The sequence below is a fragment of the Chlorocebus sabaeus genome, chromosome 16 (assembly GCF_047675955.1).
Source record: "Chlorocebus sabaeus isolate Y175 chromosome 16, mChlSab1.0.hap1, whole genome shotgun sequence".
NCBI classification, from domain to species: domain Eukaryota; kingdom Metazoa; phylum Chordata; class Mammalia; order Primates; family Cercopithecidae; genus Chlorocebus; species Chlorocebus sabaeus.
The window spans coordinates 78,172,291-78,196,302 of NC_132919.1; the positions used below are offsets into that span (position 1 = coordinate 78,172,291).

The 24,012-nt window shown below is 45.2% G+C and overlaps 1 protein-coding gene across 2 annotated transcripts in view; it reads left to right on the forward strand.

Annotated features, from left to right (window-relative positions):
• RPTOR (regulatory associated protein of MTOR complex 1) overlaps positions 1–24,012 on the forward strand; it is a 411,638-nt gene that overhangs the window by 20,548 nt on the left and 367,078 nt on the right. The window contains exon 1 of one of the 2 annotated variants that reach the window (XM_073005477.1): positions 10,906–11,240. The exons of the other annotated variant lie outside the window; for it this stretch is intronic. The gene's annotated coding sequence lies outside the window, so the exon portion shown is untranslated. Of the gene's footprint in view, positions 1–10,905; positions 11,241–24,012 lie in introns of those variants that run through there. 2 annotated transcript variants of the gene reach the window in all.

The following is a 24,012-nucleotide window of genomic DNA, read 5'->3' on the forward strand; positions in this document are numbered from 1 at the left end:
TCTGTTGTCTCAGGCTTGCCTTGTTCTTAAAGTCTGCTGTCAGTCTTACTTTTGTTCTCTAGTACGTAATATTCTTTTTCTCCTCCAGCTACTTTAAAGATGTTTCTGTCATTGGAATTTAGCAGTATGATTACAATATACCTTGGTGTAGTTTTCTTTGTGAGTAGCCTGCTTGTGGTTTGTTGACATTCTTGGATCTGTAGGATTATACTTTTCACCAAAATTTTGGAAAATGTACTGCCATTATTTTTCCAGTTTTCCTATTTCTTCCATTGTTCCTCCTCAATCTTCAGAGCTCTGTTTACATTTATTTTAGATGCTAGATATTGTCCCACTGAGGATCCCCATTCCCTCCATCTTTTTTTCCTCTGTGATTTATTTGAGTTGTTTCTGTTGTAATGTCTTCACGTTCTCTCATCTATTCTTCTATAGTTTCTAACATGCTCTTTATTTTATTTTTATAGAGACAGGAGGGTCTCACTATGTTGCCCAGGCTGGTCTTGAACTCCTGGGCTCAAGCGATCCTCTTATCTCCGCCTCCCACGGTGCTGGGATTACAGGTGTGAGCCGCAGTGCCCAGCCCTACCATATTTTTAAGCCAGCTCATCCTATGTATTTCAAAATTTCAGATGCTATTTTTTTTTCTCTAAATGTTCCATTTGGATTTCTTTCTTCGTATTCATACTCTCTTTTAAATCCTTGAACACATTTGTAATATTGTTTTAAAAATCTTTTCTGTTATTTCCTTGTCACTCTCATTTTTGGGTCTAGATGGACTGATTTTCTTGTGGTTGTGGATCAGGTTTTCCTGCTTTTTCTTACCTCTAGTAATTTCTGATTGGATGCTGGACATAGGGAGTGCCACGTTGTTGAGCATCTGCATTTTGTTTTCTGCATTTAAACAGTGTCAAGTTTTGTTCTGGCAGGAAGTTAGTTTACTTGTGGGTCAGCTGCCTTCTTTCAGGGCTTGTTTTCTATCTTTTAAAAGCAGTTCTAGGCTGGGCACGGTGGCTCACGCTTGTAATCCCAGCACTTTGGGAGGCTGGGGCAGGAGAATCGCTTGAACCCGGGAGGTGGAGGTTGCAGTGAGCCGAGATCATGCCATTGTACTCCAACCTGGGCAACAAGAGCGAAACTCTGCCTCAAAAAAATGAATGAATGAATGAATGAATGAATGAATGAATAAATGAATAAATAAAAGCAGGTCTAGGTCAGGATTGGAAAACTATGGCCCCTTGCTTGTTTTTTTTTTTTGAGACGGAGTCTCGCTCTGTCTCCCAGGCTGGAGTGCAGTGGCCGGATCTCAGCTCACTGCAAGCTCCGCCTCCCGGGTTTATGCCATTCTCCTGCCTCAGCCTCCCGAGTAGCTGGGACTACAGGCGCCCGCCACCTCGCCCGGCTAATTTTTTGTATTTTTAGTAGAGACGGGGTTTCACCGTGTTCGCCAGGATGGTCTCGATCTCCTGACCTCGTGATCCGCCCATCTCGGCCTCCCAAAGTGCTGGGATTACAGGCTTGAGCCACCGCGCCCGGCTGCTTGTTTTTATAAATAAAGTCTTTTGGAACACAGGCCCATTGTTTGGGGATGGTCAATGTTGATTTCGTGTGACAGTGGTAAAGTTGAGAAGTTGAGGCAAAATCTGTATGTCCCACAAAACCTAAAATATTCTCTGCCCCTTTACAGCAGGAAGTTTGGTGACCCCTAGTCTAGAGAAGCCTTTACTTTTGGTCTAGTTTAGCCCTGTGCCTAACGCTGTGGCCTTTGAGTCTCTGCTGATGGTGCTTCATGAGGTCCCTTCATTCTTCCTTGTTGGAACCTGAATGTGTCTCACTCTGTTCCGCTTCTCCTTCCCCTGTGGTTGCTCTTTACCTGGCCTCCTGGAGTCTAACCAGCAGCACGCCCTGCCTTGTATTCAGACAGGGACTCAAGGGGCCCAGCTCCGTTTCCGCCTCCTCCTTGTGGCTGTCTCCTCGTTACTTGCCGCTCTTGTTCTGGCTGTTCTGGCCGTCATGAATTCAGACCTCTGTCTCCTCAGCTCAGTGACTGCCATGGTCTGCACGGGCCCCTGTCTCCACGCAGAAAGCTCCTGTGTCATGGGGCACACCTCATTTGTCTTCCCTCTCTCAGGGGCCACGTTCCTGTGTGACACGTTGTTCAATGCCTGAAGAAGTGTTTTATGTATTGTGTTCAGTTTTCTAGTTGTGTATGGTGGAAGGGCTAGGCTGTTACTACTTAGTCCATCTTTTCCTGGAAGTGGCAGTCCCCCTAAGTATGATATAGAAGGGGCAAATGAAAGAAAGTGCTAGATAGATGAATGACACGACGAGATCACCTTTTATTAAGTAGGTTAGAGTAGCTGATTGTTGATTTTTTTTTTTTTTTTTTTTTTTTTTTTTGAGACGGAGTCTCACTCTGTGGCCCAGGCTGGAGTGCAATGGTGCGATCTTGGCTCACTGCAACCTCCGCCTCCTGGGTTCAAGCGATTCTCCTGCCTCAGCCTCCTGAACATCTGGGGCTACGGGTATCCACCACCATGCCTGGCTAATTTTTGCATTTTTAGTACAGACGGGGTTTTACCATGTTGGCCAGGCTGGTCTCAAACTCCTGACCTCAAGTGATCTGCCTGCCTCGGCCTCCCAAAGTGCTGGGATTACAGGCATGAGCCATTGTGCTCGGCCTGATGGTTGATTCTTTGCAGTTAATAAGTTGTTATGTATTAATGAGTTGTTCTTTCACTGAACCTAATTTTCCCCCTCCAGTGGAGTTTCACTTTCCAACTTTCACACGAAATTAATATTTAAGATTACATTGGTATATCACATTAATAGTACAGATTAAAGTTTGGAAGAGTTCAGCTTTCGTAATCCCTAGACAACTAATTTACAAGGCTAGATTTAGAGTTTCTCCTTTCTCTGATAGAAACATTTGCATTTCATTTGGGCTTTATAAAGCCAGGTAGGTCAGAGGTTGAAACGGAAATAATTGTTAAACACGTAAGAGGATTTAAGGATAAAATCCTCCTGTTTTGGTGTTACAGATCTAAATTGGGCACTCAGTCATGTAGTGCTAGAGTGCCGGATTTGGCTCGCTACCTTAAAGATTTAGTTAATTATACAGAAATCCTCTTCTGGTGTTAATAATTGTTCAAGTCCTATAGAAAATGGTCTAATTGTTCTTTTCATTTAGCTATTTTGTTTAAGAAGGTCCTTTCTAGTCTGATTTGATTTCTTTTTAAAATTAGGAAGTAAAGAGTACAGAAAACATCTATTTACAATTCCATCAGTATTTATAAAAACATGTGTTCCCCCAGCCCAGTCAAGATATAGAATATTTCGGTACCCTAGGAGTTCTTTATGTGTTGCACCTTGATCACAGTTACTCCTTTTCTTCGAGAGGCAAATACTTTTCTTCCTTTTATTGGCAATAATGATTTCTTCACTTTTCTTTTGAGATGGGGTATCATTCTGTCTCCCAGACTGCAGTGAGGTGGTGTGATCATCGCTCACTGCAGCCTCGGCCTCCTGGGCTCAATTGATCCTCTCACCTCAGCTTCCCGGGTAACTGAGACTACAGGTGCACACCACCACACCAAGCTAATTTTTGTATTTTTTCTAGAGACAGGGCTTCATCATGTTGCCCAGGCTGGTCTCAAACTCCTGAGCTCAAGCAATCTGCCTGCCTTGGCCTCCCAAAGTGCTGGGATTATAGGCGTGAGCCACTATGCCCAGCCTCTTCACTTTTCTTAATGGTTTTCCTACCTATGCGTGCATCTTTAAAAACTGTACTTCAGTTTTTCGTGGGTTGCTTCTTTTCTCAGTATTGTATTGATAAGAATCAGGTGGGTTGAGAAAAACATTTGGGTATGCTGTAGGCGTAGAGTAACTATTTTAAATTCTTTTTTAAACAAAGAATCAGGTGGTTGAATATCTGTTGTTTACTTCTATGTAATATCTCATTTCATGTATATATCACAATTTACTTATCCATTCTACTGCTGAACAATGTTGAAATTAGCATTATTTATTTATTTAGAGACCAGGTCTCACTCTGTCACCCAGGTTGGAGTGCAGTGGCACCATCATGGCTCACTGCAGCCTCGACCTCCCGCAGTCAGGTGATCTTCCCACCTCAGCCTCCCACATAACTGGGACTACAGACAGGTGCCATCACACCCGGCTTCTTTTTCTTTGTATTTTTTTGTAGAGATGGGGTTTTGCCATGTGGCCCAGACTGGTCTCAAACTCCTGGGAGAAGTGAGCATCCTCATATATTCTGGTATACATAAGCAGGCATAAGATATAAGATCACTGTATATTTTCTTCTTCTCTTTTTTTTTTTTAAATGCCTGTTGAAGTCGTTCCCCCAGTTTTCTGTTGAGTTGTGTTTTTCTTACTGATTTTAGGAGCTTTTACATATTTTGAATGTGCATTATAAATACCTCCCAGCCTGGGCAACATAGTGAAACCCCATCTCTACCAAAAAAAAAAAAAAAAAAATTAGCCGGGCATGGTAGTGCGCATCTGCAGTCTCAGCTACTTGGGAGGCTGAGGCAGGAGGATGGCTTGATCCCAGCTGTTCCGGCTGCAGTGAGCCGAGATCGCACCAGCACACTCCAGCCTGGGTGACAGAGTGAGACCCTGTCTCTAAAAAACCAAAACCAAAACCAAAACCAAATTCCAAAATCTTTCTACTCGGAGGCTTGTTTTTTCACGTTCCTTATGGGGTCTTTTGACATTCTCCATTTTAATGTGGTCTGATAATCAGTCTGTTCCTTTTAAGGTCAGTGCTTTTTTTGCATCTTGTTTAGGAACTCTCTCCCTTGATGGCATGAAAGTAATCTACTATATTGTCTATTATGGCTTTATGCTTTTTCTTTCCCGTTTATGTTTTATATAAACTTTGTGTATGGTTTAAGGTAGGGATCTAGTTTCCCATGTAGATATCTAGTTGTTTCAGTAGATTTTTGTGAAAAGCTCATCCTTCTTCCTCAGTTGCAGTGCTCTGTCATAGGCCAAGTGACCAGTGTAGGTCTGTTTGGGACTTTCTGTTTATCCCATTGATCTGCTGGTGTCATTGGTCAGCCCTAGCACCACTGTGTCTGCTTTAATTACTAGGGCTTTATAAAATATCGTGTGAAGGAAGCACTTGTTTTTCTTGAGAATGTCTTGGCTATTCTTGTTCTTTTGTTCTTCATATAGGTTTAACAATTAGCTTGTCGAGTTCAAAGGAATAAAATTTGGGGGGTATTTGGAAATTTGGGGGATTGCATTGAGCCTGTACATCAATTTGGACAGATTTGATATCTTTTCAGAATTGAGACTTCTGCCCACACATGTGGCATATCTCCTATTTAGATAGGTCTTCTTTGAGTTCCCTGAATTAAGTTATACACTTTTCCCTGTAGAGGTGTTGCCCATCTTTTGTTGGAATTCTTTTAAGTACTTGATATTATTTTGATGCTGTCCTAAGAGGCACCTTTAAAAAATTTAAGCTTTTAGCCTGTTATTTGGTAGGTATATAAGAATAAAAATTATTTTTATATATTGCTTTATATGCGGCATTCATGATATCTCCATGTCATCAGGAGCCCCGGCAGCCATGCACACAGCTTCCTGCCCCCTTGATCCTGAAGACTGTGTAAGGCTGCTGGGGATGGGATGCAGTTACGGGAGGGGTGTGGATACAGAGGAACCAGCTGTGGTTTTGTGCTGGTCTTGAGTGTCATTCTAATCATGAGGCCACCTTACACTCCTCTACTCCCGGACGTCCACAGATCAGAAGCCTCATGGGAACCCAGGTGGAGAATCGGCTCTTAGCACCAGCCTTCCCCGTTTATCTTAACTGGTGCATTTCCAGGGCAGCAGGGCTGCAAGAGTCAGCCCTACAGCTATCTGCCCACATGCCTGGGTCTGGGGAAGGTTTGGGCTTCATGTCAGTTCTTGAGTTCCCGAGAGTTTGTGTCCAGGCTGGGAATAAATTGTTCCGCAAATGCCTGGTAGAACTTGCCCGTGAAGTCATGTAATCCTAAAGTGTTGTTTGTAAAAAAGTTTTTAAAGTTCTGATTTAAGCTTTTCATTTTTTTTTTTTCCTTTTTGAGTCAGTTTTGGTAAGTTACATTTTAAGAAGACTTTGTTGATTTCATCTAGGTTTCAAATTTATAGGCATAAAGTTGTTTGTAACATCCTCTTGTGATCTTTTTAAAGTCAATGGGATTGTAGTAATGTTTCCTTTTTATTCCTGACATTGAGATTTGTGTGTCCACTCTTTTTTTTTTGTTTTGGTTTTTTTGAGACAAGATCTTGCTTTGTCATCCAGGCTGGAGTGCAGTGTTGCGATCATGGCTCACTGCAGCCTTGAACTCTTGGGCTGAAGTGATCTTCCCCGCTTAGTCTCCCAAGTAACTGGGACTACAGATGTGTGCCACCATGCCCAGCTTATTTAAATTTTTATTTATTTATTTATTTATTTATTTATTTATTATTTTTTGTAGAGACAGGGTCTCCTTATGTTTCTTAGGCTCATCTTGGAACTCCTTGGGCTCCAGTGATCCTCCTGCCCTGGCCTCCCAAAGTGCTGGGATTACGGATGTGAGCCACCATTCTTGGTCCCTTAGTTTATTTTATATCTTATTATTTTCTTCTTTCTACTTCCCTTGGGTTTGTTTTATTGCCTTTCCCACATTCTTGAGGGGGAGATTCTTGAGATGAGTACTTACCTTACTAGTTTTCAGCCAACTGTCTTTTCTTTTCTTTTTTTTTTTTTTGAGATGGACTCTCGTTCTGTCACCCAGGCTCTCAGGCTGGAATGTAGTGCAAGCTCCGCCTCCCGGGTTTACGCCATTCTCCTGCCTCAGCCTCCTGAGTAGCTGGGACTACAGGCACCCGCCACCTCGCCTGGCTGGTGTTTTGTATTTTTTAGTAGAGATGGGGTTTCACTGTGTTAGCCAGGATGGTCTCGATCTCCTGACCTCATGATCTGCCCGTCTCGGCTTCCCAAAGTGCTGGGATTACAGGCTTGAGCCACCGCGCCCGGCCGCCAATGGTCTTTTCTAATGTATGCACTTAGCATTTAAAAATGTAAATGCTTAGTGGCATTCAACAAGTAGTAGTTTTTAAAAACAAATTTATTTATTTATTTATTTATTTATTTATTTATTATTTATTTATTTTATTTTATTTTATTTTTTTTTGAGACGGAGTCTTGCTCTGTGCCCCAGGCTGGAGTGCAGTGGCGCGATCTCAGCTCACTGCAAGCTCCGCCCCCCCGGGTTCACGCCATTCTCCTGCCTCAGCCTCCCGAGTAACTGGGACTACAGGTGTCCGCCACCCCGCCCGGCTAATTTTCTTGTATTTTTAGTAGAGACGGGGTTTCACCGTGTTAGCCAGGATGGTCTCGATCTCCTGACCTCGTGATCCGCCCGTCTCGGCCTCCCAAAGTGCTGGGATTACAGGCTTGAGCCACCGCGCCCGGCCTTTTATTTATTTTAGATACGAGGTCTCCCTGTGTTGCCTAGGCTGGTCTTGAACACCTGGCTCTTCCCGCCTTGGCCTCCCAAAGTGCTGGGATTATAGGCATGAACCACCATGCCTGGCTGGATATACACTATTTTTGTTCAGTTCAAATTATTCTCTAAATTTTATTTTGACTTGATCAATTTATTATTTAAAAGTGTTGTAATTTTTAAACATAGAAGACTTTTCCTAGGATTTATTTTTGATTTCTTAATTGCATTTTGATCGGAAGACATCTGTGTCAGCAGGGCGGTAGCAGGTGCACTGCACGTCTGTAGGGGGAGCCATCCACGCCATTGCTGTGTGCGAATGGCGCCCCCTCGTGTTGCGGATGGTGTAGGTTGCACCGCTGTGTGCACACGCGTGCATGCATGCACATGCTTGGAATTTCAGCTGCTCTGTGCCTTATGGGCCTGTGTGTGGTGAGTTTTTGTAAATGTTCCCTGTATACTTGAACACGATGCACGTGTATGGCTGTTGGTGCCACCTTTTATATGTGTCCATTAAGTCAAATGTTTTATTTGTGGTGTACAAATCATCTATACTTTACTGATTTTTTTGACTATGTCTATCAGTAACAGGTGTATCAACACTTCTCACCATCATTGTAAATACGTCTAGTTCTCCTTATTAGACATATTTAGACATAATTCTCTGTCCATTTGTGCTTCATTTATATTTTGAGGCCATATTGTTGTAAACCTGTTGTATCTTCCTGGTGAATTGAGTCTATATTGTTGTAAAGTGACTCTTTATCCCTAATGAAACCTTTTGCCTTACAGTCTGTTTTGTCTCAGGATAGTTACACTAGTTTTCTCTTGGTTAGTGTCGGTCTTGTTTATTTGTCCTTTTATATAAGTCAACACTTCTGTAGCCTTATATTTTTCATATGTCTCCTGTAAACAGCTTGTAGTTGGATTAAAACAGATCAGTCTGATGATTTTTGTCTTTCAGTTGGAGCACTTAGTCTACATTGGGGCCTAAATCTGCCATCTCTTTTGTGCTTTCTATTTGTCCTTCCTGTACTGTTTTTTTTGAATGCCTTTTTATGGATTGAAAATATTTAATTTCTTTCCTTTTACTATTTTTGAAGCCGTGCACTGTTTTTCCTCTTGTAATAGTTTCTTAGAAATTACAGTAGGAATACTGAAAATGGTATAACGTCCGTTACGATCTTTATTCTTTTCTTAGACAATCCAAGACTTAGGAAATTATTTAATCCATTTATTTCTTATATGTGAGTATTGCTGTGTCAGTATTTTATTTTTTAACACCCCAAGTTACCATCCTTGTTTTTGACAGTCATTGTTCTTTCAGGGTGAGGCACATACTTTTGACTCTTCGCTCTCCTTTACTTTAGCATCTCAGAACTTTCCTATGGGGCCACCTACTTTGACTGAGATTTCAGAATTCTTTTCTCATGATAGTCTACTGATGCCGCATTCACTTCGTTAGTCTGAAAATATCTTTTTGTTTGTTTGTTTTTGTTTTTTTGAGACAGGGTCTTGCTCTGTTGTCCAGGCTAGAGTACAGTGGTGTGACCTTGACTCACTGCAACCTCTACCTCCTGGGTTCAAGCGATCCTCCCACCTCAGACTCTTGTGTAGATGGGACAACAGGTGTGTACCACCACAACCAGCTAAGTTTTTATAATTTTTGTAGAGATGGGGTTTTGCCCTGTGGCCCAGGCTTGTCTCGAACTCATGGGCTCAGGTGATCCACCTGCCTCAGCCTCCCAAAATGCTGGGATTACAGGCGTGAGCTCCCATGACCGGCCTCTGAAAATATCTTTATTCAGTCATAATTCTTTTTTTTTTTTTTTGAGATGCAGCTTTGCTCTTGTTGCCCAGGCTGGAGTGCAGTGGTGCGATCTCAGCTCACTGCAACTTCCGCCTCCCAGGTTCAAATGATTCTCCTGCCTCAGCCTCCCAAGTAGCTGAAATTATAGGCAGGCACCACCATGTCTGGCTCACTTTGTATTTTTCGTAGAGATGGGGTTTCACCATGTTGATCAGGCTAATCTTGAGCTCCTGACTTGAGGCGATCCTTCTGACCTGGCCTCCCAAAGTGCTGTGATTATAGGCATGAGCCGCCACACCCGGCCTCAGCTGTCATTCTTGAAAGGTATTTTTCCTAGGGATGGAATTCTAGAGTCATGTTTTCCTTTAGACTTTGAGGACAGCTGGTACTACAGGTGCATGCCACCACACCTGGCAAGTTTTAAATTTTTTTGTAGAGCTAGGGTCTCCCTGTGTGGCCCAGGCTTGTCTTGAACTCCTGGGTTCAAGCAATCCTCCTGCCTCGGCCTCCCGAAGTGCTGGCATTAGAGGCGTGAGCCATTGCGCCCAACTCTCCAGCTTATTTACAGTGCTTTCGACAGAAGTCATTGAAGAATTGGGTAAGTGTACAGTCAACACTTTTCTTTTCTTTTTTTTTTTTTTTGAGACAGAGTCTCACTCTGTCGCCCAGGATGGAGTGCAGTGGCCGGATCTCGGCTCACTGCAAGCTCCGCCTCCCGGGTTCACGCCATTCTCCTGCCTCAGCCTCCTGAGTAGCTGGGACTACAGGCACCCGTCACCTCGCCCGGCTAGTTTTTTGTATTTTTTAGTAGAGATGGGGTTTCACCGTGTTAGTCAGGATGGTCTCGATCTCCTGACCTCGTGATCCACCCGTCTCGGCCTCCCAAAGTGCTGGGATTACAGGCTTGAGCCACCGCGCCCGGCCAACACTTTTCATCAAGCAATAGATAAAGAGGTAGCAGCAGGGTGTCATGGCCAGAGTGTCACGCTGTGTGGAAGCTGCCAGTCCAGCTCTGGAGTCAGGCTTCTCAGTGCTGTGTTTCAGCAGCTTGCTCGTCTCCGTGCCATTCTCTTCAAAGGGCCTTGGACCTGCAGCCCTCCTAGAGGGAGAGGATGAATCGCTAAGATGCAGAATGGGCTTTCTTTGTAATCTGGAAGACCTACGCTTAATGAAGCAGTGTCAGTTTGAACACTCTTACGCTTGTGAAAACATGTTTAGGTTATTTTAGTTGATTGAAGGCAAAATATGGCCTGACACTGGGATGTGCTGTGAAGCCAAATGCATCAGACCCTGGCTGTGGGCTTCTGGCTGTGTTAACAGAGTACAGCTTCCAGACTGAGGCGGAGGTAGCCTCTCTGCTCTTGAGCTGTCTTTCAACAGTGCCCTGTTTAAAAAGATTGCGCGTTACATTGGAGTTTATTCAAGGTGCGTGGCTGAGATAGTGAAGGGACGCGAACTGTCATCTGAGGAACTGCAGTCGGGAGCTGGGTTGTTTAGTGTGGAGTGAAGGATCTTCCATGAGTGAGTGGTGCGGGTGGGGCGGGGGCGGCACATTTCACTCCAGATGTCAACAGTCATTGCAGTGTTGGCACTGCTTTGGTCCTGAGTTTCAAGGGAGGAAATTGAAGGCTTGAGAGGTGAAGTAGTTTGCAGAAGGTCCCCTGAACTCAGGCCTGAATGTCTCCCAAGTGGTGTGAGCGCTGAGGGAAGAGAAGGATATCTTGCAGTCGTGATTTCTGACCAGCACAAACTGTCCCGCTTCCCAGCATGGCCAAACAACAGGACAGACGTGGCTGCTTTCCGTGGGCTCTGTTGCTTCTGATTTATGTGTATCTTTTCTCTTTGAGTTGAAGCATTAGAAGGTGTATCCACCAAGATCGAGTAAAGAAGACAGAAAAACACCGGGTTTCTCAACCAAGGGGATTGAGGTAGGGAATTGGTTTTACAGGCGTTCGAGAGGCTGAAAGGGCGAAAAGGAAACCTTGGCTGAGACAGTAACTGCAGGAGGCAGCCGCTGCCGCTAGGGCTGGGGGAGCAAATAGAAGAGGCTGGAGTTACTAAAATCTAGATGGCTAGAGAAGGGGCCCAGTGAGCTGGGGCTTGGGCCGCTGAGGTAGGGACACAGCCTGGCGCTTGCTGGCACCGCTGCTAGGTGCACAGTGCGGGGGCCTGGGAGCAGAAGGAAGCGGGAGGGCGTGGGGGTGGCCGGCATCTGGGAAGGGAACCATCCTCTCTCCTCACCTGCCAGCCTCCCTGGAGGGTCCTGGACGGGTTTGAAGTTCATGCGGTAGCAATAATTTTAGGGTTTTGCTTTGTCCCCTTGCAACTCTCCTTACTTGCTTTGTCTCCTTGCAACTTATAACCACCTTACACAGGCCCTCTGCATTGGCACTCAGCACAGGCCCTCTGGGTTGTTGTTTACATATGGGATCTGAGCCTCTGCGCTTTGCCCGAGGGAGGGCCTCAAGGACTTTGTGGATCCCTTCCTGATCTTTTATTTATTTATTTATTTATTTATTTTGAGATGGAGTTTCGTTCTTGTTGCCCAGGCTGGAGTGTGATGGTGCGATCTCGGCTCACCTCAACCTCCACCTCCCAGGTTCAAGCGATTCTCTTGCCTCAGCTTCCCGAGTAGCAGGGATTACAGGCATGTGCCACCACCCTGGCTAATTTTGTATTTTTAGTAGAGACGGGGTTTCTCGATGTTGGTCAGGCTGGTTTTGAACTCCCGACCTCAGGTGATCCGCCTGCCTTGGCCTCCCAAAGTGCTGGGATTACAGGCGTGAGCCACCACTCCAGCCCTTCCTAATCTTTATGGCAAGAGGTTTTTGCCACAACAACACTTCACACCTGACTGAAGCCCTGGGAAGCTGTCAGGAGAGCTGGAGGTGAGGAAGAGGATGTAGTCTTTTCTCTGTCCCAGAGGCGGAGTCTTACAGCCACATCACTGTGAACCTGCTGGCCTTGCCCAAGGACTATTCTTTTAAACGAAGAGAGCAAATTAAGATATTTCCAAGGGGTCTGGGATCCATGTGAATGAGAAAGTCCAACCTTTTTCGTAAGCCATGTTCTTAAAAATCTGCATGTGGGGTAGTTAAGTGTCATTTACTAGAGTTGAGGATTTCAGTGCAGGTCTTTTTGAAGTTCTGCGATTAACTTCTCCCCTTTATACTTCTCATTCCAAGGATTCTGAGTGTGGGATCACTCCTGATGCAGAGCTGCCTAGGAAGAGGAGCCTCAGCACGGCGTCTGTCATGGGCTGCTTTGCTTCTGTATTTAGAAAGAGAACTAGAATTTTAAAATAATTGACTTAGAACTACTTAGAAAAGAAAGGGCCAATTACTATGTGCAAACATGGCTTCCTCACAGTCAGGCGTGTTCCCTGATCTCATCTGCTTTTTCAGGAGACTCTTTGGAAATACACGCATATATTTTATTATTGGGAAGTACCTATAATGTAACCACTTTTGTGCTATCAGATATTTAGGTTGTTTCTGATTTTTCAATATTATAACTAACATGATGAGGCAGTGTATACATCTTTGTTCAGATTTCTGGTTATTTTCTCAGTGTGGTTTCTGGAAGTGATATAAGTAACTGGATAAATAATAAATCGACTTTAGGGGAATTGGCACGTTTTGCAGAATTGCTCTTTGGAAAGTGTGTCCCGTTTTATGTGCCTGCTCATGGGGTCTGAGGGAGGCTTTTTTCTGGCTCGGTTGCCAGCCCTGTGCATTGCCATTCAAAAATATCTTTGCAATTAAGTAGACACTTGACCATTTCATTGTTTTAATGATACTTTTCGATTATTAGTGTAGTTGAACATTTTTACATATGTTTATGGGTCAGTTTCATTACTTTTAATGTTTATGCCCTTTGTCCACTTGTAAGTAAAACAGTGAAAAGTGACCCGTGTGGGGTTTTTTTTGGTTGTTTTTTGTTTTGGAGACAGGGTCCCGCTCTGTTGCCTGGGGTGGAGTGCGGTGGCATGATCACAGTTCACTGTAGCCTCGAACTCCTCAGCTCCAGCAAACTTCCCACCTCAGCCTCCCGAGTAGCTGGGACCACAGGTGCATGCCACCATACCCGGCTAATTTTTTATTTTTATTTTTTGTAGAGATGGGAGTCTCCCTTTGTTGCCCAGGCTGGTCTCAAACTTCTGAGCTAAAGTGGTCCTCCCACGTCAGCCTCCCAAAGTGCTGGGACTGCAGGCATGAGCCACCATGCCTAGCCTGTGTGGCCTTTCATACTAGGTGAATCTGTGGCCACCCATATCCTGAGGATTATTTTGTTCCTCTTTCAACCTCGAGGAAGGTCCCCTTGGAAGTGTGACTTGGGGCTCTGTGATTAAAGCTTTCCTGTTCATCATTTTCATCAGTGTGTTGGATACAGATTTGGAAGGCGTGATTACTGAGCGCTGGTGATACAAAGTTGGGAAGGACAGGTACTGATGTAGATGAAACACTCATGGTTTACCCCACCCTTGAAAGGATGACATGCTGGTAGATTGTGGTAAAATATAACAGAGATACTTGGAAAGTCTTGCATTTAGTCTCCCCTTTCTCTCCCTTGCACCTTCCTCCCTTGCTTTCTTCCTCCCTTCCTTCCTTCCCCCTTTATTTTTCCCATCGATTGTGTAAATGCAGATAAACGTTTAGCCATTCCTGTGAAAGCCCCTGTGTATGTGGTGGCCTTAATCATTGTCCATATTCGGGCCTGTGGATCCCTGTTATTCTCTGCAGCGGAGACTGCACGTTGGGCCAGTGGATCCCTATTATTCTCTGAAGCGGAGACGGCTCATGGAGCATCTGATTTTCTTCGGGACCTTCTATTTTGAGCTGCCTTCACAGAGCATACCTGAGAAATGGTGGCCAAGGGGGGTGATGTAGGACGCGGAGAGGCCTGGAAGCAGTGCCCCTTAGGGAGAGCTGCAGAGAGCTGGGGAAGCTGAAGGAGAGAGAAGGCTCTGGAGGAACTTGGATACTCCTTTTCAGGCTGAGAAGTGCCTCCCTGGGCACTAGAGAGGGAGAGCTCCGACTATGGCTTCTGAGGACCAGCTGCAGGTAGATGCTGCCATGCAGCAGCCTCATTTCACTCATTGAACATTCCAGGAGGAACTAAATGGCCCCTCTCAGGATGTCATGGGATTTCTATGTTGCTGGGAAGGTGCTTGTGGTGGAAGCATGGGTACTAGGTGGACTGGATTCAGAGGACAGCTCAGCCGATTCCTGGCTTGTGGACTTAGATGGGTTGAGCCTTTAAACACTCAGAACATCAGTTTCCTGTGAAGTAGGGTAAGGATGCGTGTATACTGTGATTGATGCGAATATCTAAAGGGGGGCTGTTGCCAAGTCCCTGAGTGCAGGCCCAGCAGGTTGGAACCACTTCTTTTCTGTTCCCTGAACAATTAGACTGTGTGGACGCAGATCCTGCTCCCCTGAGCTGCACGGCCCTCTCTGATCGCACATACATGTGTGCATCTGACACCTATGCTTAAGTGTGAGTGTGACAGAGGACAAATGGGCTGTTTTAAATCTATCAGAAAAATTTTCCACAATTTTAAGCCTCTATTATCCTTTTTTTTTTTTTTTTTTTTTTTTTTTTTTTTTTTTTTTTTTGAGACAGGGTCCCACTCTGTCGGCCAGGCTTGACAGAGAGCAGTGGTGTGATCTTGGCTCACTGCAACTTTCGCCTCCCAGGTTCAAGCAATCCTCCCACTTCAGCCTCCTGAGTAGCTGGGACCCCAGGCATGTGCCACCATGCCCGGCTAAATATTCTCAGTTATACTTTCAGTACACGTAAAGGCAGTTGTCAACCAAGCTGTACGTTAGAAAATACTAACTGTGGTCCCTGTCCACTGCCTCTTTCCTCTTTTTTTTTCTTCCTGAAATGGAGTCTTGCTCTGTTGCCCAGGCTGGAGTGCAGTGGCGTGATCACGGCTCAGTGCAGCCTCTGCTTCCTGGGTTCAAGTGATTCTCTTCTGCCTCAGCCTCCCGAGTAGCTGGGATTACAGGCACACACCATCATGCCAGGCGAATTTTTCTACATTTAGTAGAGACGGGGTTTTGCCATGTTGGCCAGGCTGGTCTCAAACTCCTGACCTCAAGTGATCTGCACGCCTCAGCCTCCCAAAGTGCTGGGATTATAGGTGTGAGCCACCATGCCCAGCTGTGCACTGCCTCTTCCTGAGGCCTGTCCTGCATGGGGCCTTGTGAGCTGGTGGAGGCCTCTTGAGGGCTGGCAGGAGCCCATGCCACCTCTGGGCCCAGCACCTGTGCTCCCAGGAGCCACTCTGCCTCTTGCCTTCAGTCTTCATCTGTACTGTGAGGATAATCCACTGGCTCCCAACCCGGTAATGAAGGGGGAATAACAAGGGCATCTCTGGAAGGTGCTCCAGGTTCCCCTGAGGAAAGCTATCGCAGAGTAGAAACAGGAAGCGCCCCCGGAATCAGCTCTCCGACGGTATGAGGTGCAGCTGCCTCCAGCCCTGCCGCTGGTCAGGAGGAGGAAGGGGGTACCCAACATGCTCTTATTTGGCCCATGGTGAGTGGAGAAAGAGACCTTTGCCCAGGTGTCCATGTCACTGAGGCGGTGGCGGAGGGTGTCCCCCAGCTCTGCAGTGGTCACCCTCTGCCTCCTGTCCTCGGGCAGCTGCCTGTGGTTGCAGGCGGGGAAGGTGCTGTTGGTTGTTTGCTCCCAGCCCTGGCTGTGGGGCCTGCTCTGAGAGGTCGGGGCATGGCACATGGCAACCGAGCAGGGAGCTGGAGCCAGGCAGTGCGGGCTCAGCCAGGCCGAGGAGACCCCCACTTTTATCTTGAATGTTTTCTTCTGAGTGCTGAGTTCTTTCTAAGCTGGGAAGGGGAATCAGTATCCTGCCTTGAATTGCACTTTGATGGAGTTTAGTTTCTGTGTGTTGGATTTTTACTGAGAGCTCTAGAGAAACTAGTCACCTGGGGGTTTCAGAGGAGGATTGTGAAGTGCTGAATTTTTCTTTGAGCTCTTAAGGTCAGAACTCAGGGGAGCTAAAAAAAAAAAATGTAAAAAATAATAATTTAAACCTTATAAGGTGACTCATAAATAACTGCCTTTCAAGATGAGTGGAATTCTTTTGGGAAAAAGCCCTGTGGAAATTCTCCTGACCACCTAGAACAAAGAACAAAGACTACTGCTAGAGAAACCCGCAGAATCACCATCTGTGGACGGAGGGAAGACTCTGCCCGGAGCGTGAGTTTCCCCTTTACGTGTTACTCTGTTTACCATGTCTCAATAAAATGGCAGAGAAAGTCCTTTCCCCATGCTTCGTTTTCCCCACAACTTTCCCCCTTTCGACTTCCTCGGGGCTTCCCCTTATCAGAGACTGGCCAGCCGCAGAATTCAGCCTCACGGCCCCGTCGGGATGGAGTGTGGAGGCCATCAGTGTGTTTACTGCCTTCATCCCTTAGAAACCTTGTTATCATGAGCAAATGGGAATTATGCTTTGATCCTTGAATGAAACCAAGGCTGTGTTGGCTGGTGAGTCATGAGGCTTTATTAACATAAACTGACCTCAGATGTGTTGGGTATTCACTGACAAGATGTTACCAGAGTTCAAACATTTAAGAAAAGCCACATATTATTTGTATGGATTCATAAAATATAGAAAGAGCGTGAGCCGGCTATGACTGGATTCTGTATCCTTTCCCCCAACTCTGTTACACTTTTCTGAAAGAAAATGAGACTTTTATGTGAATAGCTGTAGAAAGCTGGGGAGGGGTGCCATTTGGAAATTGACTTAAAACCAAATTATATAAGAATGTGGTTAGTTTTATAATATCCTGTTCTTGTTCCAGTGCTTTGGTTTATTATTATTGTTGTTATTATTATTATTTTTGAGACGGAGTCTGGCTCTGTTGCCCAGGCTAGAGTGCAGTGGTGCGATCTCAGCTCACTGCAAACTCTGCCTCCTGGGTTCAAGTAATTCTCCTGCCTTAGCCTCCTGAGTGGCTGGGACTACAGGCACCCGCCACCATGCCCAGCTAATTTTTTTGTATTTTTAGTAGAGACGGAGTTTCACCGTGTTAGCCAGGATGGTCTAGAACTCCTGACCTAGTGATCCGCCCGCCTCGGCCTCCCAAAGTGCTGGGATTACAGGCGTGTGCCACCGCGCCCGGCCGGTTTCTTATTATTTTTTCCTCAGTGCCCTGGAGGCACACAGGGCTGCTGCACCTGTGAGGGGGACCCTGGGTCATGCAGCTCCGGGGGAACCGTGCACAGCACTTGCCTAGGGTGGTCCCGAATGTGCGCGCTGCTACCACGCTCAGGCTTAGGGGCCTTAAGCAATTGCATAGTTTAGGCACAGTGCTGCTGCTTAAAGTGAATTCTACTTGGAGCCACTTATATATAGATTAGATTTTATAATGTGTAATGTGAAGACGAGCCTGGAGGTATACTTAATTTAGGAATTATATTATTTTTGGTTTGGGTTTTAAAGTATTTGAATGCCTGTTAACCAATTCTGTAGTGGCTAGAGGTTCAAAATTTGTAGTATTTATGAAAAATACTCATTCTAAATCTGCTTCATCTTGTAATTTAGGTATGTACACTCTCTGCTCAGAATTCTTCAGTACAATGCATTAAATATTGTTCCGAGGTCTTCTGAGCCCCGTTCTCAGCGGTGGCTGTGAGCTAACATTTCCACATCTGTCATAATGTTGTTTGCAGTTTGTCGGAAGGCGGTCTGCAGCCAGGCAGATGGAGGGGACGCCGAGCAGGATGCTGAGAGTCTGTGAGGGCATCAATCCCCCGTTTCTGGCATAGATTTAATTGTTTGGTTCAACTGGGAAGCCATATATTAACTTCTACTTCAGCCCATCCTGATCTCTCTACAGATGCTAGTTTTATACAGGCCTATTTTTCTCTGAAATTGAGCCTGAGAGACAAAAATCCACACTTGGGCTGTCATAGATTTTGGTAAATTGAGTCTCTCGACTGATTGGTGCCTCCTGCCTGCCCCGTGATCCTGTATGTAGTAACGGCGTCCTGATCACAGGTCATGGATTGGGGGAAGTTGCCTTCAAAGATGTGGGTGGGTGTTTTTCACTCCACTTTCCATTTGGCCAAAAATTCAACACTTCAGTTTCTGTTTCAAAAAAGTAACAAAGAATTAAAAGGAAAAAGCAGTAAAAAAGTTTGGGCCAGCGTGGTGCTCCGGTACCCGCCTCGCTGTTTCTGCCTGTGTGGCTCTGACTGGGCAGGGCCCGGGCGTGCCAGCCCTCTCCTCTCTCCTCGCCCTCTGCCATCGGGGCCTGTGCTTCAGCTGCCAGGCGGGAACTGAAGAGCAGTCCCAGGCGCTGCACCTTCCTGTCCAGCCCATCACGCGCAGGGACGCCCGTGTCCGTTCCTTCTACTCCAAGGCTGTCCCGAGTTTGAGTGTTCAGATATCACCAGCAGCTCTTCAGGGTCTGGCCCAAAGGTCTAGTTTTTCCTCTTCTAACCTGATATGTTTCTCATGGCCTTTCTCGCGTGTTGCCATGTGTGATAGCTGTTCATGTTCCTCGGAGTGGAGTTCCGCGGGCTTGCTGGCAAGCAGGCCCTGCAGAGCATGCTCAGTGTGGAGCTTGCTCCGTGTCTGCCGGATGAAAACACGAGCAGGTCGTGGGCCACGTCAGCAATGTTCTCGACCTTTGTGAGCTTCGAGAATGTGCTGTGTGTACAGAAGGAATGCGGTGGAATATCCAGAAACAACCCGGGTCTTGTCAAGTGCAGTCAGGGCGCCTCACCGCGCAGGCGCAGCCCGGCTCGCCCCTCTGGCCTCCCCCGCGGTCCCTCCCCGATGGTGCAGCATGCACTCCCTTGCCTTTTTCTTTTCTCACAGTTTGATCAGCTGTGTGTGCATCCCCGAAGTAATATAGCTTTGCCTGGTGTGGAAGCGTATATAAACATCATCATAGTATCTGCGCTCTTTTCTGTCTTGTAAGATACCCGAGGTAAATTCTGTTGCCCTGTGCAACCGCAGTTATTCTTGCTGTTGTTGTGAGCCATTGAATGGCCGTGTCGAAAACCTGGGTTGCCCAGTGTGTGTATGATGAATAGAGCTGCTATAAACATTTCTATATATGACTTTTGGGTAGCCTCTGTGTGGATTTTCGGGGGGTAGTTACCTAGGAGTGGCACTGCGAAGGAAACAGGTTGGGTTTTAGCTGAGGTTGCGTCTGCTGCCCTGCACTCCGGCCCACACTGTTACGCATTTTCGCTGTGGTCATTCCTGTGGGTTTGTATTATATCATGACTTTAATTTTCTTCCCCCACCCCCCACTTTGAAAAGTTGTGTTTATTTATGGGATACAATGTGATGTTTTGGTGGATACATACATTGGGGAATGATTAAATCCAGCTCATCAACACAACCATCACCATACATATGTATCTTTTTTTTTTGGTGTTGAGACCGTTTACAATCTCTTTGCAATTTTCAAATATGTAGTGTTATTAACTGTAGTCAGCATGCTGCATAGTAGATCTCTGAACTTACTCTCCCTGTCCAACTGAAGCCTTGTGCCTTTTGACCAGTGTCTCCCCTACCCCTTCCACCCACTAACCTCTGGTGACCACCATTCTGCTCTGCTTCTGTGAGTTTCGTTGTTTTAGATTTCTTATATGAGTGACGTCACGTGGTGTTTGTCTTTCTGTGGCTTATGTCACTTAACGTAATGTCCTCCTGGTTCATCCATGTTGTTGCAAATGATAGGATTTCCTTCTTTTTTTTAATGGCTGAGTAGTATTCCATGTGCATGTATATCACATTTTCTCTATCCACTCTTATTTTTTGAGACAGAGTCTTGCTCCGTCACCCCGGCTGGAGTGCAGTGGTGGAAACTCGGCTCACTGCAACCCCCGCCTCCTGGGGTCAAGCAATTCTCCTGCCTCAGCTTCCTGAGTAGCTGAGATTACAGGTGTGCACCACCACGCCTGGCTAATTTTTGTATTTTCAGTAGAGATGGGGTTTCACCATGTTGGCCAGGTTGGTCTGAAACTCCTGACCTCAGGTGATCTGCCTTCCTCGGCCTCCCAGAATGCTGGGATTACAGGTGTGAGCCACCACGTCTGGCCTATCCACTCATTTTTTGTTGGACACCTTGGTAAATTCCGTGTCTCGGCTGTTGTGAACCAGGCTACGCTGAACATGGGTGTGCAGATGTGTCTTGAAACGTGTTGATTTCAGTCCCTTTGGATAAATATACCCAGAGGCAGAATTGCTGGATTCTGTATGCAAGTTCTGTTTTTAATTTTCATTTTCTTCATGACTAATGAAATTGCCCACCTTTTCATATTCTTACTGGTGATTTGGTTAGGATCTTTTGTGATGTATCTGTTGAGGATTTTTGCCCTTTTCCTGTTGTATTGTTTCTTATTGATTTGTAGGAATTTTTTAAACATTCTGGGAAAAGTCCTTTTAAAATGTGTTTATATGTGGAACATTTCTTCTCCTGTGAAACATCTTCTCTGCGATGCAATATTTCAGTCTGTTTATGGTCTCTTTTGATAAACAGAAATATGTAGTTCTATTCTAGTTTAATGTGTAAGTGCTTTCCCTGTGTTTTATGCTTGTGTTGAAATGTTTTCCAACTTTAAGGTCAATATTTTGTCCCATAATATATCCTAAAAGCTTCATAGTTTTGTTTTTTATGTTTGGGGTCCGTAATGAGGATGACTGCCAGTCCCCGTGTGCCCAGGGCAGTCCTAGGGATGAATAATTAGAATGTATTAATAACCACACCAGTCTATTGCCCATCCAGCAATGACTTTGCATATGGTATGAAGTAAGGGCTCAATTTTGCTCTGTTCCATATGAATTTTAATTTGTCCCAGCTCCTTTCCCTTGCAGGGACCGTGATTACTCCTCTGCAGGCCGTCTTTGTGGGAACCAAGGGCTGAGACGTGTCTGGGTCTGTTTCTGGCCCCTTGTGCTGTTCTGGGGGGTGCTTCTCTCTGTGTGCCAGCTTCACACTCCAGTCTCTGTGGCTTCTGATGGTCTGAAAAAGCACATCTCCCCATTTGGATCCTCCAGAGTTTCTTGACTCCCTGTGTCCCTTTGCATTTCCATAGAAATTTTAAAATCGGTGGGTCAAGTTCCACTGAGAGGCAGAAAAACATATTGAGGCTTTGATTGTGATTTAATCAAATCTGTAGGTCCATAGATCATTTAGGCAGAGACTTGACATCTTTTCAATATTAAGTTTTCTAATTTTTCATGTAGAAGTGTTTCACATCTCTTGATAGATTTATTCTCAGATGCTTTTGTTAGATATATTCCCAGAATTTTAAAATGCTATTTTGATGGGTCTTAGAAATTGTGTGTTGTTTGTTCTGGTGCATAGGATACAGCATACAGTATACAGTTTTTGTTTTTGTTTTTGTTTTTTAAATTGACTGATTTGTATCCCGCAACCTTACGGAATATTTTAATTTGAATATTCACATATTTATTTGGATTTCTATAAACACAATCATAGTCTTCTGTAAATAATGACAGTCCCTCCTACCCCATCTTTATACTTTCTCTCTTTTTTTCTTTTTTAACTGTGCTATATTGACCAGGACTAGTGTTGAATAGATGTGGGGGCATCCTTAACTTTTTTCTTATCCCAAAGGGGAACACATTTATCCTATTAAATATGATTTTTTTGGGCTAACTTTTCTTAAGCAGTCTCCATCAGATAAGGAAGGTTTCTTTCTTGCTTATAAGCATTGTTTATTTAATGAGTGGGTATTGAATTTTAGTAAATGCTTTTTTGTGCATCTATCAAGATGATCATATGCTTTTTCTCCTTTAATTTGTTAGCATGGTAAAGTAAGCATGCAGGTATGCGCACATGTGTGCACACACAGTGTCTTTAATGGTTGGGCCTGCCTTGTATTTCAGGTATAATCTGTCTACACTTTTTATGCATTTCTGGGTTTGGTTTAATATTTTTGTATCTCTTTTTGTTTAAAGTAAGTGACCTTTAATTTTTTGCTGTACAGTTTTTGTTGGGTTTTAACACCAAGGTCATGCTATTCTAAAAATATGAGTTTGGGGAGTGTTTTTCTATTTTGTTTCTACCTCTGGCTTTTAGCAAGATTTGTAGAACTTCCTGGTTACTCATCTGGGTCTTGAGTTTTCTCTGTGGAATGATTTTTTAAAATTATGATTTGTTTCTAAAATGATTATCATGTTTTCTATGCCTTTATGAGTCAGTTTTGGTGAGTTGTGTTTTCTAGGAACTTGTCTTTTTCTTTGTTACTTCGAAAGTTTAGTGGCCTGAAGTTGTTCAAAGTCACCTCTTGTCAATGTGGATAGTTCTCCCTTTTAGAATTCTGTACGGTGGTTTTGCCTGCCTGGCTCCCTCTCCTCCTCTCCCCTCCTCTCCCCTCCCCTCCCCTCCCCTTCTTCTTTCTTTCTTTCTTCTCTTTCTCTCCTTTTTCTTGGAGACAGAGTTTTGCTTCTTTCTTTCCTTCCTTTCCTTTTTTCTTTTTTTTTTTTGGAGACGAAGTGTTGCTTTGTCACCCAGGCTGTAGTGCGGTGGCGTGATCTTGGCTTACTGCCGCCTCTGCCACCTGGGTTCAAGCGATTCTCCTGCCTCAGCCTCCCGAGTAGCTGGGATCACAGGCGCACACCACCATGCCCAGCTCGTTTTTGTAATTTTAGTAGAGACAGGGTTTTTACCCTGTTGTCCAGGGTGGTCTCAAACTCCTGAGCTCAGGCAATCCACGTGCCTTGGCCTCCCAAAGTGCTGGGATGACAGGCATGAGCCACTGTGTCCAGCCTTTCTTTCTGGGTTAGTCTTACTAGAGCAGGCATGGGGATGATGGCAAAAATGTTGCTTTTTATGAATGAAGCACAGAATTGTGTGCAGTGCACAAACAGATCCATCGTATACCTGCCACGTCAACATTTCATGGGAGGGGGATTAGGGAAAAGATTAGGGGAAAGATTGGGTGATAATAAAATACAGGTCGAGAGTCACTGCATGAGAGGCTGGTTCTTCTCAGGGAACCAACTTGTGGCTTTGTGGATCTTCTTTGTTATATATTTGCTCTCATTCTGTCAGCTTTGGATCCTTCCTTCCTTTTACTTTCTTTGGGTCTATCTTCTTGTGATGGATGCTTACTCGTCGTCAGCTCTCTTTTTTCTCTTGTATTTGTATTAATGGCTATACTTTTCCCTCCCAGTGCAGCTTTGCTTTTTCCCACCGGGTTTTATTTGTCTCTCTCATTCGAAGTAGGCTGGAGCGAGTGTGGCCTAGTTCAGAAATAGAAGGCCAGTTTGGCTGTTGCTGTGAGTGAGGAGGAGAGCAGTAGATTAGGTAGAAGAGAGAGGCCTAGACTAAATTGTGCCTGGGCTTGCAGACCTGGGTAAGGAACTAAATAAAACTCAGGTGTGCTAGAGATCAGCTGTGGGGTTTAATGCAGGGGGTGTTGTGATCTGCTTTATATTGAAGAGACTAGAGTAAGGGATGGTAGGGGTAGGAGTGGAAGGGAGAAGAGTCCTGTGAGGCTGCTCTAGTGCAGGGGCGAGGTGCTGGCGGCTTGCCCTGGGTTTGATGGCAGCGGGACGACAGGTTCTGGATTTGTGTGCATCTGGGAAGGGAACAGGACGTGGCCGCCCAGCTCGGCAGGCTCGTTTGGGATACTTTTGTTGGGCAGCTCATTACCTGTTCTGTGTGGCCCGGTGGATCTCAG